Here is a 19,505-nt window from a genome sequence, read left to right as displayed (position 1 = left end):
TCATCAGCATCTTGCACTCCACATAGGACTTACAACCAAATGAACTGATGGAACTGACACACACCAAAACGGTGTGACGCCAGAAACGTTCTCCCTCTGTCTAATTGCAGAGTGAGAGTAGAGTCTGCCTCGCTATTATTTCTGCTGCCTCCCGAGGGGAGGTGTAATTACATGATCTGCACCCAGGAAGTCTCCAGGCCAGATGTTAGATCTCCTGGGATCACGCTGCTAAGTGGGGCCTAGTGACAGACAGACATACAGACAGACAGGTACCCCTGTACATAGGTTTGCCTTTTTTCTCCAGGTGATGAAAGATCGTTGCTGTGAACACCATGGACTGAATGTAATTGCCACAGTCATGAAAGATACACACCGAAATATGTGCACATAAGTGTGCAAGGCTTTCGGTAAGTAGTATCTGATAAAATCGCACTCCTCTTCCTCTACGGTCTCCAATCATGCTCTTCCTCCATTTCATCCTGCTGCTTCTCAACAGTCCAGATTGAGCAACTTGCCCTCAAACCCACCTTGGGGCAAAGCTTAATTTCCAGATGATTAGCCCAGCCCAGGCATTTACCTCCATTCAAGTGCTTCATAGCTACAGGGAAACCACTACCATGCCTTAAGGAAAACTACAGTAGGTGATGACACTTGGCTTTACAGTGGAGCTTTGAGGCCATCAAAAGAAAAACACAATCACAGAGATAGCATCAAGAAGCGGGTGTCACGCTCCTGGGTGTTCTGTTGTCCCTTGGTGTTAGAGTCTCTGCGGCTGCTTCTGAAACAAAGGTGGAAGTACTTATCTTCTCTGGAGGCCTCCACCATCTCAATAACATACAGAGGCCTCCACCATCCCAATAACAAACAGCCCTTCACCATCCCAATAACAAACAGAGGCCTCTACCATCCCAATAAAAAACAGGCCTCCACCATCCCAATAACAGAGGCCTCCACCATCCCAATAACAAACAGGCCTTCACCATCCCAATAACAAGCAAACAGCCCCCTTATATACCATGTGGCAGGTACAGTTGAAGTCGGAAGTTTACATACACCTTAGCCAAATACATTTAAACTCAGTTTTTCACAATTCCTGACATTTAATCCTAGTAAAAATTCCCTGTCTTAGTTCAGTTAGGATCACCACTTTATTTTAATAATCTGAAATGTCAGAATAATAGTAGAGAGAATGATTTATTTCAGCTTTTATTTCTTTCATCACATTCCCAGTGGGTCAGAAGTTTACATACACTCAATTAGTATTTGGTAGTATTGCCTTTCAATTGTTTAACTTGGGTAAAACGTTTTGGGTAGCCTTTCACAAGCTTCCCACAATAAATTGGGTGAATTTTGGCCCATTCCTCCTGACAGAGCTGGTGTAACTGAGTCAGGTTTGTAGGCCTCCTTGATCGCACACGCTTTTTCAGTTCTGCCCACAAATTTTCTGTAGGATTGAGGTCAGGGCTTTGTGATGGCCACTCCAATATCTTGACTTTGTTGTCCTTAAGCCGTTTTGCCACAACTTTGGAAGTATGCTTGGGGTCGTCATTGTCCATTTGGAAGACCCATTTGCGACCAAGCTTTAACTTCCTGACTGATGTCTTGAGATGTTGCTTCAATATATCCACATACTTTTCCGACCTCATGATGCCATCTATTTTGTGAAGTGCACCAGTCCCTCCTGCAGCAAAGCACCCCCACAACATGATGCTGCCATCCCCGTGCCATCCACGGTTGGGATGGTGTTCTTCAGCTTGCAAGCCTCCCCCTTTGTCCTCCAAACATAACGATGGTCATTATGGCCAAACAGTTCTATTTTTGTTTCATCAGACCAGAGGACATTTCTCCAAAAAGTACGATATTTGTCCCCATGTGCAGTTGCAAATTGTAGTCTGACTTTTTTATGCCGGTTTTGGAGCAGTGGCTTCTTCCTTACTGAGAGGCCTTTCAGGTTATGTCGATATAGGACTCGTTTTACTGTGGATATAGATACTTTTGTACCTGTTTCCTTCAGCATCTTCACAAGGTCTTTTGCTGTTGTTCTGGGATTGATTTCCACTTTTCGCACCAAAGTACGTTAATCTCTAGGAGACAGAACGCGTCTCCTTCCTGAGTGGTATGATGGCTGCGTGGTCCCATGGTGTTTATACTTGCGTACTATTGTTTGTACAGATAAACGTTGTACCTTCAGGCTTTTGGAAATTGCTCCCAAGGATGAACCAGACTTGTGGAGGTCTACAATTTTTTTTCTGAGGTCTTGGCTGATTTCTTTTGATTTTCCCATGATGTCAAGCAAATAGGCACTGAGTTTGAAGGTAGGCCTTGAAATACATCCACAGGTACACCTCCAATTGACTCAAATGATGTCAATTAGCCTATCAGAAGCTTCTAAAGCCATGATATAATTTTCTGGAATTTTCCAAGCTGTTTAAAGGCATAGTCAACTTAGTGTATGTAAACTTCTGACCCACTGGAATTGTGTTACAGTGAATTATAAGTGAACAAAAATCTGTCTGTAAACAATTGTTGGAAAAATGACTTGTGTCATGCACAAAGTAGAAGTCCTAACCGACTTGCCAAAACTATAGTTTGTTAACAAGAAATTTGTGGAGTGGTTGAAAAATGAGTTTTAATGACTCCAACCTAAGTGTATGTTAACTTCCGACTTCAACTGTAGATGGTAGATCATTCATCTGGCTAATATTTGGGGAAGATCATGGTTAAATGTCTTCCTTTTGGTGGATGTAAGTGTAATTACAGTTTTGGAGTTTGAATACAAGTGTAGACTACTGCAATGTGCTATTTACAGGCTGTAATAGTTCAGATAGCTCAAAGTTGGTCTATCAATGCATAATGAAGGCTTTGGGTTCATCATAACACACCTCTGGCCATAAAATAACATTATTGTCAAAGTGTACCTGTGAACTTCATCTCAAGAGAGAATGCCTGACTAATGTCTGACCTTAGACTTCATTCAGTAACTTGTGGGATATAAGGTCGTTTGAAACGTAATACAAACACCGATAATCTGAAGAGGAGCCTGCCTACATAACTGCTTCCATACTCCAAAAAATTATCCCCTAAAGGGAAAGTTACAAATCACTTTCTCCTGCTCTCTCTCCCCCGTTCTCTTCTCCTCTTCTCCCCCTCTCCCACTTTCACTTTCACAAACTCAAACACGCCAAAACGATACACACCCTATAAGGAATGTTTTATCTGATTTCAGACAAGTCATGTCACGATCACCTCTAGGTTACTAAGTATTTAGGTCAAGTGAAGGAAGAGAAGTATCATCCGAGGGAAGAATACAGAGTGGCAGATGTTTGCTCTCTACTGTGCGAGCTGTCAAAGCAAACAACCAGGTAATTTACAGGTACATTCCGAGGACATATTGAGTCACGGCGTTACATAAAGATGCCACAATCACCATGTTTTACACCAATATTTTTTACTTGTGTTGTCAGGTTGTAGAGACGTATCTTGTAAATGTAAATGTTATTGTTCTACTTTCACTGTGAGAGAACGTGAGAAACTTGCAGCCTTGAAAATAAGCTTGAGAAGGGATTGGAAAGTTTGGAACTAGTGCCCCACCTAGTGTGGATTTTCAGATGATGCATGCTCTGGATAGAAATGTCTGTGCTATACATACATACTGTATATATTATATTATTCTATTTGATATATATTGGATATGTATGGGTTAGATACATTTTGAAGAAGTGCATTATCTCAGATCACTAAATAACGATAGGTCTGATGAATGTGATTACCACAGTCATTCTTATGTTTTGAACAAGACATTAGATGGGCCAAACTGCCCGGGAAAAAAACTCTAATCTTTCCAATAGGCTAGTCATTTGGATTTGAATATATCAGAGCATGTGGAATTAGATTAGATTGCTTGAAATTAGATTAGATTTTCATAATCACATTCAATCAAATGAGCGTCCCATTAGACCATTATTACATTGGCTACGTGATTTGGGGTAATCAGACGTCGTGCCTGTTGACGTTATCATTGGGTCTCATCGTTTAGACCAAAAATAATGTTACTGAAGTCCCTTTCTACGCCTTGATCACACCTACATTGTCATTGCATTTTGGTACACCAGAAGTACATTTATTTCCAATGGAACAGGTGCGTTTTCCTTGCAGCATTGCGTTGCAGAGGCAGTTGCAGTGTGTTCTGTGTGGTGCATAAATTGGATTTATCGAACGTATGCGTCAAACTGTATGGGTAGACGGCTTGACAGAAAGTGTAGCAGAAGGTGAATGTTGAACTTTTGTTGCACAAATATACAGATGAATCTGTGTACCATTTTGCGCTAAACTCTGTCGGTGTGATCAAGGCGTTACTCTTTACCATATATAATACAACTAGATTTGAGCTGTTTGAAGAAAAAGTGAGATTTCAATCATTTTAGTTTTGATGTCTGACATTGAAATATATATCAGAAGCTTGTGATTGATATATCAAGATAAATAGTCTATTCTCAGATATTCCAAAAATGAGAGAACATGCTTTATGTACCAAATGTACTTACATGTGAATGTGATGTAACATACATACAAAAAATAAGTTACAAAGCAAAACTTTCTCTTTGGTCTGGTATCACTATACCGATTAAATATTGATAGACCCTACACAGTGCATGCAATCATCAACATTTAAACAGCACTTGACTGTGTGTGTTTCTCTCTGTGTGTGTGTGTGCGTGCGTGCGTGCGTGCGTGCCTGGTGAGGGAGGCCTTATTATACAGACCAGGTGGATCTATGAAAGAATTTGAATAAACACAATATCAAAAGACTGATGATGCAACAGTGCAGAAAATACACAGTGCCTTCAACCTGCTCCATGCACCAACAAATTTACAAGGGTAACGTAAACAAGAAGACAAATGATCACTTCAACAAAGTTGATGAAGTGCTCAAAAAACACTAGCAGAGTGCATACTCCTTTGCCTTACAATAACACTGATACTGTATTGGGTAGTGACATTTATAATTGGCATCCACTACATCAGTGGTGCAGAAGAAAAGATGTGGAAGCGCCGGGCCAAAGACAGCAGCAGAGGGGTGTATTAATAATGAATTCACAGCTCATTTGTATGTAAATGTACCCAGACACCATGGCGGTCCAGTTTTGCCTCATGAATAATGCATGAGGCAAACATGCTGCAGTGGAGTGCAAATAACTTTTTCTTACAATTTATCATGTGTATTTCCCCCCACTTGTAATTCATCGGATCATAACAGAAAGAGTTAGAGGCCAACTCACTGTACTTCATCAAAAGTGTAGTCATCCACCTCTCTCTGCTTATTTAATGTCACCCCTGGTCCTAAGGTCACTGAATCCAGAGGAGTAACCTAAGACTGACTGTAGGTGTGCAGCAGGTGTAAGTGTTCTAAGGGGTGTAGCATGTTTGTCACGTTGCTATTGTAGTATCAATGCCTAATCATCAGTGACAAGCAGCTACATACTCCTCTTCAATGTGTTCATATAAAAATAAGCCTTTTAAGTGTTTAAATATTATGGTATGGTGGTATCCCTAGACTTGGCTGCGTGTATTGTCTACATGTATATAAACATATTGGTTGCTGTTCTCCATATGGACAGAAGATGTCGCTGTCAGTCATGTTTGTACTAGAGCTGGACAGTGGCTTCATTGACGTTGTATTATTATGTTGAATTTGGTCATGTACATTAAGTTCCTGTTCACAGACAATAGAAATTGTCAAAGTAGATATTTGAAACGTTGAGATACATAGGCTGATGCCTTTCTCCCATCAAAGTCAATTGCATTGATAACCATGCATGACAATCAATTTTCCATTGGAGGTCTATACATTTAATATAACATATCTATAATGTGATTGATGCCCAATAATATTTTTAATGCTAGGTTTATAATATTAATATTATGTCTAAATAGTGTAGTTTTCCTTCTATTTATTTGTTATATCTTATTTCAATTCATGGTAGTCTACATTATGAATTAACAGGGTTTTGGCACAGTCTATACCCATAGAATCCAATGAATAAAACATGATTTATGAAGATTTATTGGATAAAACCAATCACTGGAGGAAATGTGAAAATGACTTGAATTCAGATTGTGTATTTCAGCGTGTTATTTCTTATGTATGTTATGGTATACACACTAAGTTTTTTGATATGTAGTATAGACAATGTTTGAAGATGCATGCGAATATAATCTGCTCACCAGAGTAATTCACCCATTTTGTCAATTTATCTTGTCTTCAATTGGCAAATGTATATTGCCATATATAACTTTTAAGTACATTTTCATGGCACTTGAATTAAACATATCTTTGGCGTCGTATGCAAATATATGCTGACGTAAAAGATCATGTGGTTTTTGTCGTAGATCTATGAACCACAACCTTTTTTTTTTTTCTTCCTACTGTTGTCTTTAGGTTATGCCAGAATCTTTAGAATTACCAGCGCTATATGCGCGTCACCACAGACTACTTAACATTGGGAATTTTACTGCTAGTTTATCGTCCCAGCACCGAAAGGCTCTAGGCAGGTAAGAATACTATATACCTTTTCAAGAATGGTGTAGAATATTGGACAAAACAAATTTCAAAGATTAAGTTATAACCGGTTTGGTAGCAAGCGAGACAAGCCGCTTGGCTTGCCCAGCTCGTGTGGCTTTGCTAGCGACGTCCCTTCCATCACTACTCGCGCGTTGTTGTCACACATGATTTAGAATCAACTTGCCATTAAATCATGCCAAGAAAACCTTAACGCCTAGTTTACTCTAACTACATATTAACTTGACGTTTAGGTAAATATACTTTTTTTTTGTAAAAAAATAGTTAGGCGTTTAACTTTTGTGGCCATTTGAAGTGGGCACCTGAATGTATCGTTGTAAGACATTTAGCTTGCCGTGTCACCTAGCTGGCTAGCTAGTTTGCTAGCTCACGACCCAGCTCACTTCTGAAGTTTGAAAACGGGCTAAAGACTCGTGCTTTAAAACTGTTTCCGAACTGGTTAGTTATAAATTGTCTGTTTACATAGTTAGCTAGTTAAATAGTCCCATAATTATTTGAAGAGTTGGCCTACGTTTGTCGAGCTTGTTGACTAGGTGTGAGTTTATACTAGCTACTGGTAACAAGCTATAGGACAGTAATGGGAACCATCCTACATATTAGACTGCCCAGCCATTGCTTTTCTCTTATCACCGGCGAAACGTACCTCGCTAGCTATGTGAATATTTTGTCTTCTTTTGTCACGAAGTGCATTCGTTTTGTCTCACAAGTTAGTTTAATTTAACAAAAGTCCTGTGTATGAAGAGGCACAATTAGGTAGCTAATTTAGTTATTGTAAATGTTAATTGCTGCTATATAGCTTTGTTTTTTTGTTGCGTAGCTGGTTGACGCTAGCATGTTAGCAGCCTGGCTATAGCAGTTAGCCAGCCAGGCAGATAGGTTAAATGAGGTGACGCCTTCCGCTGTATGGATTGGTGCTGGCATAGGCAGCGCGCGCGGCTATGTTGCCCAGTGACAGCAGTGTGGTAAGTTCCACCAGCAGTGGCGGACTGGGACAAGAATTCGGCCTTGGCATTTTATCCACACCAGCCTACATCACTGCCAGCTCACCCCACCCCCCTGGCGGGCCACCAGCCATGCAAACACACCACATACACCCTGACCCTACACACCCAACTTAGACACAGGCAGAAGTGCTGACACACAACATTGGCAGTTTACGGTACAGCGTTTTTCAACCGTTTTTGTAGAAGTGACTGGGGAGACACTGTCCTCTTTATTTTTTTTAAGAGGCTCATGTTTAAAATAAGTACAATATGTAAAAAAAACAAAAAAAAACTGGAGCATGCACTTCACAGATGGAGCTCAACCAGTGCGCAAACACCTGCCTGTTTTCCCTCCTATGAGAAAGTTTCCTTTTGGCCTTCGATTGGCTCTGTGGATTTTGTTAATTTTATGAATTACTTAATTTTATTTAGTCTCTTAAATATAGATATTTTAAATGTAACATATTGCATGTCAAACAAGCTAATTTAATTGAATCTTGGAAAATACCCGCCCTCTTGCCTCAAGCGCACACTCTCCTGACTTCTGCATGCTAGTGCCTTGTGCTGGCTATGGGCGCCGGTCAGTGAGTTTGAATACTGGTAGGCTACGTTTGAGTTGGACCTGTAATGTTTGTGAAACTGTTATAGAATGAGAAGGGGGAAATTGAAGTGTTTTTAGTAAGAGGCAGATGTCAGTAGCAGAACAAACTCAAATCAAGTGAAAAACTAGCAGATTTACATCATTATTAATTTGCTATCATCAGCTGATAGCCCCTTTTTTTCTTGATGTCACTCATCTCTAGTTAGTAGCCTACTAGAAGTCACTGGCACTAGCTTCCTTATAATAAGTGATGAGTGTGTTGCAGAAAATAAATAAGCCAATGTTAAAAAAGAGGGGTGCCTTTTTTCTTTTTGCACCTAGGTCTGTGCACGGCCCTACGCTAGAGATACAACTCAACACTATAACTGTGCCTCTGCTCTAGCCATTTTGTTTAACTCCCTGTTGTGCTGTCTGTCTCAGCATCTTCTCTGTGTCACGCTGTGCTTCTTGTTCTCTGTCTGCCTGTCTGCTTAAGCCTTAAGTTATAAAAGCCAAGCCTACGACTTAGGCTATATTGCAAATTAGTGCCTGTCATATGTTCCTCTGAATCAACACCTATTACTATTAGAGAGTTCCAGACTAACATTTTCCCCTGGAGTCACTGGTGCCACTAACTTTTACTGTTGGTGGCACCAGTCCATGATTTGGTTGGATCCAAATCATGAGTAATCATCTTATAAAGTCATTCAGGGCTCGACATACAGAGCTGGCCTGGGGAGGTTTTGGGAATTTCCTGGCCGGTCGATCATCCCTGTACACTGAGCAAACATAAACGCAGCAGGCAACAATTTCAACGATTTTACGGAGTTAAAGTTCAAAATCAGTCAATTGAAATAAATTCATTAGGCCCTAATCTATGGATTTCACATGACTGGGAATACGGATATGCATTTGTTGCTCACAGATACTTAAAAAAAAAAAGTAGGGGCGTGGTTCAGAAAACCAGTCAGTATGTGACCACCATTTGCCTCATGCAGCATGACATATTTCCTTTGCATTGAGTTGATCAGGCTGTTGATTGTGGCCTGTGGAATGTTGTCCCACTCTGCTTCAATGGCTGTGCGAAGTTGCTGGGTATTGGTGGGATCTGGAACACGCTATCATACACGTCGATCCAGAGCATCCCAAACATGCTCAATGGGTGGCATGTCTGGTGAGTATGCAGGCCATGGAAGAACTGGGACATTTTCAGCTTCCAGGAATTGTTTTCTGATCCTTCCGACGTGGGCCTGTGCATTATCATGCTAAAACGTGAGGTGATGGCGGCGGATGAATGGCAGGATCTTGTCACGGTATCTGTGCATTCAAATTGCCATCGATAAAATGCAATTGTGTTTCTTTATCCGTAGCTTATGCCTGCCTATACCATAACCCCACCATGGGGGCACTCTGTTCACAACATTGACATCGCCCATACAACGCCATACACGCTGTCTGCCATCTGCCTGGTACAGTTGAAACCGGGATTCATCCGTGAAGAGCACACTTCTCCAGTGTGCCAGTGGCCATCAAAGGAGAGAATTTGCCCATTATAGTCTGTTACGACGCCGAACTGCAGCCCTGGTGAGGACAACAAGCACGCCGATTTTCCCTGAGACACCTGTCAGACGGTTTCTGATAAAACTGGGTTTGTACAACCAAATAATTTCTGTCAGCTGACCGGGGGGCTGGTCTCAGACGATCCCGCTTGTGAAGAAACCGGATGTGGAGGTCCTAGGCTGGCCTGGTTACACATGGTCTGCGGTTGTGAGACCGATTAGACGTGCTGCCAAATTGTCTAAAACGACGTTGAAGGTGGCTTATGGTAAAGAAATTAACATTAAATTCTCTGGCAACAGCTCTGATGTACATTCTTGCAGTCAGCATGCCAATTGCACGCTCCCGCAACTTGAGACATCAGTGGCATTGTGTTGTGTCCCCAGAACAAGATGCACCTGTGTAATGATCATGCTGTTGAATCAGCTTCGTGATATGCCACACCTGTCAGGTGGATGGATTATCTTGGCGATGGAGGAATATTCACTAACAGGGATGTAAACAAATTTTGTGCACAATACTTGAGAGAAATAAGCTTTTTTTGCATATGGAACATTTTTGGGATCTTTTATTTCAGCTCATGAAACATCAGACCAACACTTATTCACATGTTGAGTTTATATTTTTGTTCTGTATAATAATGACATTTTTAATCTAAGCTATATAATTGATTAATAAACAGATGGATTCCTGAAGCTGTTAGTTCGTTATGTTGATTATTTATTGCACACTGCACACATATATCCTATAAATAATCTGTTGTGCAGAGAGTGTGCAGCTCTCAAACAGCTGGTTGTTATGTGGAACAGCTCACTGAAGACCGGTAGGGGTAGGAAAGATGTTTCAAGTTATCTACCAGTAAATGCAAAGTCAATAATGGGTATACAAACCAGGTATTTCAAAAGTTCATTGTCTTGGTTGAATATATGCGATGCACAATTCAGTCATCATGGATTAGCATACATTGAAAATCAGACCTTTCCTCTAGGCTATTTGGTTCTCGAAAAGTCATTGAAATTATGATGGTATAAATATACTTTCTACTGCTCAAATATAATTATTCTGTGATTTTATGAGAGATGTAGCCGCTTTCATTTGTTTCCTGCCGTTTCAATTGAAGGGTGTTGTTCACCTAATACCTTTTTTGCACTGTTGGTTAGAGCGTGTAAGTAAGCATTTCACTGTAAGTTTACACCTGTTGTATTCGGCACACGTGACAAATAAACGTTGATTTGAAAACTTTGATTTGTGTTGCACTAGTCTGTTGCGGTAAAAAACCATGTGCGGTTATTAGGAGCAAGACAACATTGAATGTTGGCATGAACTTGATTTCCATACAAAGGGAACCTGGTTTTTGGTCGCTTTCTCATTTTAAAACATGATACAGTAACTCTTCAACATCTCAAATGGTGAGACCATCTACCACATGGACACTTCATTATTGTGTTTGTCGGGAGCATGCTGTCTATTTAGTCAGGCAATGGCCATCATTATTCTGACATTTTAGAATGTAAAAATAAGGTGAATGCCATTGGGTAGGGCTATTACATATATATATATTTATATTTTTAACTGTTAAATCCACTTATTGGATGTGTCCCTAATACTGCCCAATGGGGTGTGTGTGTGTGTGTGTAGATGTTTCTGCCGAGATGCTCTTGAATTGAGCATCTTGGCAGAAACACCCCCCTCCACTACCTTTGCCGCCACTGATAAAGAAAATCCTAGGGGAAACAGGAACATCCACTGGTCTTGATGTACCTTTTTGTCATGACGTTAGTTAATGATGTCAGAGAAATCTAAAAGATTATCCCTGCTAAGAGTCATTTGAGTACATAGGCTAGTCAGAGGGGAGCCGACATGTATCATACTGCCCTTTTCAGAATGACAATGCTCCTTTGACACAAGCACAACATAGAAGCTGATGTCACTCTGTGGAGTTCAATGCCCACAGCTCATTCTATTTTACTGATAAGACTTACTGTATGGTAAGGTTTAGCTGGAAATGGTCAAACATGGTTTCTCGTTTGTGAGTAAACAAAGCTCTAGGGTTGTCAGGCTCAGGCTACTTTTATGCTGTATCTCTAAGGCCCGCTTTGAATTTCCGGTATCACTGTCCCTTCACTCAAAAGTAGGCACAAAACTCTTATAGCCATGGCCAGATATGGTGGCATGGTAAGAGGCTAGTAGTAAGTCTACGTTGTTGTATTTTGGTGTCATGTTTTGTAGCCTTAATTATGTAGGCCCAATAATAGAAATGTAAGGTTTCTTGAAAGGACCCCATTTCCTTAAGCCATTGCAACATACCGTAGGCCTATACTGTTCTGTCACTCACTCCCCTTATTTCAATACAAGGTGTTGAACAAATCCGTTCTGCTGAAAGATATTTATAAAATGGGAACAATGTGGAGACAGTAGTTGGTGATATGCTGATTGCCGACTAGTTTTTAAAGCCTCGGAGTCTCTGTGCCCAAACAAAAAAGTAATGCCTGTCATTTCCAAGTATCGTGTTCCATGCGAGAGATTTTCTCAGTTCATGGAAAAATTATGCAAAATGGTGTTAAAATGTGATATTATGGTGATCAGTTACTTGTTGGTTTTGAGTGATGTAATTATTGTACTATTCTTATCAGTGGTGCTCAGCAATAATCAGAAAAACACAGATGTTTCCATTTTGTCTTCAGACTAGCCCTTACCGAACATTTTGCTGCAAAATCTGGTGCTACTCGATTTTTGGTTCCAGCTCAAGGAATTAATTCATCTGCATCTTATTTGAATTTCCTGCTTGCATAATTCTGGTTAATGTGAGCTCCAGAGTGCTGCTTGGCAAGCATGCAGTTGTGCCAAAAATGTGAAAGTCATGTGGTGCAAATACAAACAATGTCCTCCGACCCCCCCCCCCACACACAAGCCCAAATTCAGCAGCTTGGTTCTTGCCCTCTTTCCTCCACTGTGCCAGGCTTGCCTAATTTGGATTTTAACATGCATAGGCTACTCCATTTTGTAATATGCAGACCAAGCAAGGTGTAGTATGCCTATCGTGTAAATACTTTTGGTCATGTAGTGTATGTGGACATCTCATTCCAAAATCATGGACATTTAATATGGAGCCCCCCCCCCTTTTGCTGCTGTAACAGCTTCAACTCTTCTGGGAAGGCTTTCCACTGAATGTTGAAACATTGCTGCGGGGACTTGCTTCCATTCAGCCACAAGCTTTAGTGAGGTCGGCACTGATCAAAATCAAATTTATTTATATAGCCCTTCTTACATCAGCTGATATCTCAAAGTGCTGTACAGAAACCCAGCCTAAAATCCCAAACAGCAAGCAATGCACGTGTAGAAGCACGGTGGCTAGGAAAAACTCCCTAGAAAGGCCAAAACCTAGGAAGAAACCTAGAGAGGAACCAGGCTATGAGGGGTGGCCAGTCCTCTTCTGGCTGTGCTGGGTGGAGATTATAACAGCACATGGCCAAGATGTTCAAATGTTCATAAATGACCAGCATGGTCAAATAATAATAATCATAGTAGTTGTCGAGGGTGCAACAAGTCAGTAACACAAGAGTAAGTGTCAGTTGTCTTTTTCATAGCTGATCTTTGAGAGTATCTCTACCACTCCTGCAGGTCTGGGACAGGTAGCACGTCCGGTGAACAGGTCAGGGTTCCATAGCCGCAGGCAGAACAGTTGGAACTGGAGCAGCAGCACGGCCAGGTGAACTGGGGACAGCAAGGCGTCATCAAGCCAGGTAGTCCTGAGGCATGGTCCTAGGGCTCAGGGAGAGGGGGAGAGAGAGAGACTAGCTCCTCGACACAAACTACTGCAGCATAAATACTGGAGGCTGAGACAGGAGGGGTCAGGAGACACTGTGGCCCCATCCGATGAAACCCCTGGACAGGGCCAAAGAGGTAGGATATAACCCCACCCACTTTGCCAAAGCACAGCCCCCACACCACTGGAGGGATATCTCCAACCACCAACTTACCATCCCGAGACGAGGCCTGAGTATAGCCCACAAAGATCTCCGCCACGACACAACCCAAGGGGGCGCCAACCCAGACAGGAAGACCACGTCAGTGACTCAACCCACTCAAGTGACGCACCCCTCCCAGGGACGGCATGGAAGAACACCAGTAAGCCAGTGTTAAAGCATTGTTGGTTAAGGGCTTGTAAGTTAGCATTTCACTGTAAGGTGAAATAAGGTTGGCTTTTTCATAGCCGATCTTTGAGAGTATCTCTACCGCTCCTGCTGTCTCTAGAGAGTTGAAAACAGCAGGTCTGGGACAGGTAGCACGTCCGGTGAACAGGTCAGGGTTGACAGATGTGGCATTCGGCGCATGTGACAAAGACAATTTGATGATGGCCCATTAGGCCTGGCTCACAGTCGGCGTTCCAATTCATCCCAAAGGTGTTCGATGGGGTTGAAGTCAGGGCTCTGTGCAGGCCAGTCAAGTTCTTCCACACCGATCTCGACAAACCATTTCTGTATGGATCTCGCTTTGTGCACGGGGCATTGTCATGCTGAAACAGGAAAGGGCCTTCCCCAAACTCTTGTCACAAAGGTGGAAGCACAGAATTGTCTAGAATATCATTGAATGCTGTAGCGTTAAGATTTCCCTTCACTGGAACTAAGGGGCCTAGCCTGAACCATGAAAACACCATTATTCCTCTTCCACCAAACTTTATAGTTGCCTCTATGCGTTGGGGCAGGTAGCGTTCTCCTGGCATCCGCCAAACCCAGATTAGTCCGGACTGCCAGATGGTGATTCATCACTCCACTGCTCCAGAGTCCAATGGCGGCGAGCTTTACACCACTCCAGCCGGCTTCTCGTCCTTTGAAACCCATTTCATGCAGCCCCAGATGAACAGTTATTGTGCTGTTGTTGCTTCCAGAGGCAGTTTGGAACTCAAATCAAATTGTCTTTGTCACATGTGCCGAATACAACAGGTGTAGCATTTCACTGTAAGGTCTAACTTACAAGCCCTTAACCAACAATGCTTTAAAAATTTCTTAACTTCTTAAGCAAATTTCTTAACTTCTTAAGTAAAATAAATTAAATAAAAGTAACAACTAATTAATTAAACAGCAGCAATAAAATAACAATAGCGAGGCTATATACAGGGGGTACCGGTACAGAGTCAATATGCGGGGGCACCGGTTAGTCAAGGTAATATGTACAAAAGTGACAATGCAACTCCGTAGTGATTGTTGCAACCGAGGACAGACGGTTTTTATGCGCTACACACTTGGCGGCCCCATTCTGTGAGCTTGTGTGGCCTACCACTTCACGACTGAGCCGTTGTTGCTCCTAGACACTTCCACATCACAATAACAGCACTTACAGTTGACCGAGGTAGCTCTAGCAGGGCAGAAATTTGATGAATGGACTTTTTGGAATTAGGCATCCTATGACAGTGCCATGTTGAATGTCACTGAGCTCTTCAGTAAGGCCATTCTACTTTCACTGTTTGTCTATGGAGATTGCATGGCTGTGTGCTCGATTTTATAGACCTGTCAGCAAGGGGTGTGACTGAAATACCTTTGTACATATAATGTACTTCAGGAGACTACGGCTCCCGAGTGGCGCTGCGGTCTAAGGCACTGCCTCTGTGCTCGAAGCGTCACTACAGACACCCTGGTTCAAATCCAGGCTGTATCACAACCGGCCGTGATTGGGAGTCCATAGGGCGGCGCACAATTGGCCCAGCGTCGTCCGGGTTTGGCCGGTGTAGGCCGTCATTTAAAAAAAGAATTTGTTCTTAAATGACTTGCCTAGTTAAATAAAAATAAATTGTAGAATATAGAATAGACAACTTCTGCATGCTGCATTAGATTAATATTTAATGCTCCAGGTAATGCATTCAGTTGTCACTGAATCAAGTGTCTGTTTCTTTCCAGAGAGCTGCATGTGGGAGCTACTGTAGCCATGGAGTCTGTAGTGTAGAGCCATCTACTGCAGGTTCACAAACATCATTCATGGCATAGTTAGCCCTGTTTACAGAAAAATAATCAGCTAGTCTACTCACCCCCTTTGAATACCATAGTCCATTAATTGCCAGAACAAAAAAAATGCATATCGCGCAATGTGCTGATTTTTAAGATATGCAAAACATATGAAAATGTATTTCAGTGCATCTGCATGACCATCTACATGACCTACTTGTTTATCAATACATTGAATGGGAGTAGTTGGTAGTTTCTATGTGGCAACCACTTGCTACGGTTCTCATGTGGATGCTATGCTTTTGGTGACTAAGCAGCATTTTCAGGTGGACGGATGATGTTACTCCTGTGGGTTTAAGCTCCCTTGAAAGCCACGTTGTTGTACTCTGTCGTCTGTAGCGATGATCTCATCCTGAGGGGGAGCTTCTCAGTGGCTGTCTGGTTGTACTGTACAGTCTGCAACCCCTTTCGTCATAAGTGCTGTATGCGGGGTGGATCATAGGCCGGGACAAAACCGGTATCGCGATATCGTTAGTATCGTGGCAAGGCAACAAAACACGAAGCAGATTTAACTTTTAGGAGAACTAATGTTGGAAACAAATCATTATGTTGTCGTCCAGAGTCAGTTGTTTATTTTCCAAGCTATAGCACACAAAGTATTTAACATTCAGCAGGTATTTAAAGGACCGAATATTGGTCTGCTTCATGTTTTAATTTTTGCCAGGGAAAAAACATTCAGATACTGGTATCATCCTGGCCCTAGGTGGATGACTCCATTTTGTTAAGACGTTATGTTTTTGTTTGTCATAGATATCCTGTAACATACAGTATGTTTGGTATATTTTCTAGAACATAGGCCTACATGTACTGTGTATTGTAATCGCTATCTTCGAACAAGCAGCAAAAACAAGATGGTTCCCTCCTTGTAGGATAATGTGGCTTGCTGCCTAGCACCATTTTACACACATTCCATCATCATCCCTTTAGGCTGATTGTTTGTTATAAAATGGAACTTTCTGGTCCTGGTTTTATCCCACTCTTGCATACTCTTTAAAGTATCCTAACTGTATCGACAATGAGTTTAATTCGTAACAGCGTTCATTGACAAGTCGTAATGTGATTAATTCTAATAAGTGAAGCACAATGAAACGATACATCCCAGGTGGTGTTTGTCATTCAAATAACCTTCCGAAGCTGTCTGTCTCTTTCTTTTGGAACATGTTTCCAAGGTAACAACCTTCTATTTTTCGGCAAACACAAAGCGGTGCAGTTTTCCGGGCCTTTGTGGGGCTCTGCCTCCGAGCTGCCCCCCCCCCCCGCCGACCATTCTCCGCTGCTGACATTCTTTTCTCGTCTCAGATTCCAGAAGAGGCTACCCAGAGTGCCGCTGGACCGGAGACCAAAGGAGAGCTGGAGAGGGAAGAGAGTGGAGGTGGAACTGGAGCCAGATAGGACACCTCCACCCAGGGAAGCCCCACCCTACTGCGGAAGTGCAGTGAGTACCTTTTCACCACGGGGCAACACTCAGGTGGGGTGGGATGCACAGGGGGGAAACTGGTACCAGTCTTGTACAATTGTATTGGCTATGCTTGCTTAAATAGGCCCTCTTTAGACTTAGCAATTACAATCGGCTCTGCCTTTCATTGACATAAAATGTGCACTTTTTCAATTTTATGTGACTCGTTTCAGGAAACTAGGTGTATGTCATGCATCACTACTTCCTAGGAGAGGCATTTAAATGTACTTTTTTTAATCAAAATGCAGAAATGCCTTCTGGAACATGTGAACTTTCATGTGCCTTAACAATTTGTATGCCATCTGTAAATATGAATAAAATTGTTAAATTATGAGCCTAGTTGGTTTAGCCACGGATTGGTCTGCCATGTAGCACGCTTCTGTCTATAACATGAGCTGGTCAGCATGTGTAGGTGGTCCTTTCTAACACAGCTTTTTTGAAAAATATCACGTAGTGGAACTGCAAAGGTGTTGCGCTCCACTTTCTGGAAGACTGAGTTTTGAAATCAGTGGAATGCCCGGTGGAATTAGAGTATGATAGCGAAGGAGATGGAGAAAATTCTGCCATTTTGATTGCAAAAATGCAGAAGGAGCCGAAAAGAGAATACGCCAAAGGCTGTTGTATAAAACACCTGTCTCCGGATTACATCTTCAAACTCAGGGCAACCATGGCACTCGTGACAGAGGGAGAAGCGTCCATCCATGTACAGTACCAGTCAAAAGTTTGGACACTTACTCATTTTTCTTTATTTTTACTATTTTCTACATTGTAGTATAATGGTAAAGACATAAACTATGAAATGACACACGGAATCCATGTAGTAACCAAAAAAGTGTTAAAGAAATGAACATGTATATATTTTGGAATTTCTTAAAGTAGCCACCCTTTGCCTTTGACAGCTATGCACACTCTTGGCATTCTCTCAACCAGCTTCATGATGTAGTCACCTGGAATGCATTTCAATTAACAGGTGTGCCAATCAGTTGTATTGTGACAAGGTATGGGTGGTATACAGAAGATAGCCCTATTTGGTGAAGACCATGTCCATATTATGGCAAGAACAGCTGAAATAAGCAAAGAGAAACGACAGTCCATTACTTTAAGACATGAAGGTCAGTCAATGTGGAAAATTTCAATAACTTTGAAAGTTTCTTCAAGTGCAGTGGCAAAAACCAAGTGCTATTATGAAACTGGCTGTCATGAGGACCGCCACAGGAAAGGAAGACCCAGAGTTACCTCTGCTGCAGAGGATAAGTTCAGTAGAGTTTACTGCACCTCAAATTGCAGCCTAAATAAATGCTTCAGAGTTCAAGTCAGACACATCTCAACATCAACTGTTCAGAGGAGACTGCGTGAATCAGGATTTCATGGTCGAATTGCTGCAAATAAACCACTAAAGGACACTAATAAGAAGAACTTGCTTGGGCCAAGAAACAGGAGCAATGAACATTATACCGATGGAAAGATTTTTGGTTCCAACCGCCGTGTCTTTGTGAGACGCAGGTGAACGGATGATCTCTGCATGTGTGGTTCCCACTGTGAAGCATGGAGGAGGTGGTGAGATGGTGGGGGTACTTTGCTGTTGACACTCAGTGATTTATTCAGATTTCAAGACACACTTGACAAGCATGGCTACCACAGCATTCTACAGCGATAGCCCAAACCAGATGGGATGGTGTAAATGGGATTATCATTTTGTTTTTCAACAGGACAATGACCCAACACACCTCCAGGCTGTGTAAGGGCTATTTGACCAAGAAGGAGAGTGATGGAGTGCTGCATCAGATGACCTGGCCTCCACTGTCACCCGACCTCAATCCAATTGTGATGGTTTGGGATGAGTTGGACCGCAGAGGGAAGGAAAAGCAGCCAACAAGTGCTCACCATATGTGGGAACTCCTTCAAGACTGTTGGAAAAGCATTCCAGGTGAAGCTGGTTGAGAGAATGCCAAGGGTGTGCAAAGCTGTTATCAAGGCAAAGGGTGGCTACTTTGAAGAACCTAAAATATATTTTAGATTTAACTTTTTTTGGTTACTACATGATTCCATATGTGTTATTTTATAGTTTTGATGTCTTCACTGTTATTCTAACATGTAAAAAATAAACACTTGAATGAGTAGGTGTCCAAACTTTTTTGACTGGTACTGTATAAGGGTAAAATAACTAAAACGTGATGGTCGCTAACGTTAGCTGGCTGGCTCGCTAGCTAACCTTACAAATAATATTGCTACACAGATCATACACGCATCTCAGATCATTACGCTACTAGTTGTAGCGTAATGTTAGCTACCTAGCAAACATTGAACCTGGTTGGTTAGCTACCTGCAGATTCATGCAGTAATGTTATGA

At 41.9% G+C, this 19,505-nt stretch overlaps 1 protein-coding gene across 1 annotated transcript in view; it reads left to right on the top strand.

Annotated features, from left to right (window-relative positions):
- Positions 1 to 6,402: 6,402 nt before the first annotated feature.
- Positions 6,403 to 19,505, top strand: part of LOC106569930 (zinc fingers and homeoboxes protein 2) — a 32,632-nt gene continuing 19,529 nt past the window's right edge. Inside the window, exons 1-2 of the mRNA XM_014141688.2 lie at positions 6,403 to 6,552; positions 16,999 to 17,134. The gene's annotated coding sequence lies outside the window, so the exon portion shown is untranslated. The remainder of the gene's footprint in view (positions 6,553 to 16,998; positions 17,135 to 19,505) is intronic.

Source organism: Salmo salar, chromosome ssa14 (genome assembly GCF_905237065.1).
Source record: "Salmo salar chromosome ssa14, Ssal_v3.1, whole genome shotgun sequence".
Classification (NCBI taxonomy): domain Eukaryota; kingdom Metazoa; phylum Chordata; class Actinopteri; order Salmoniformes; family Salmonidae; genus Salmo; species Salmo salar.
Note: the sequence above shows the minus strand (reverse complement) of the source record. Positions and strands in the feature narration are given on the sequence as shown.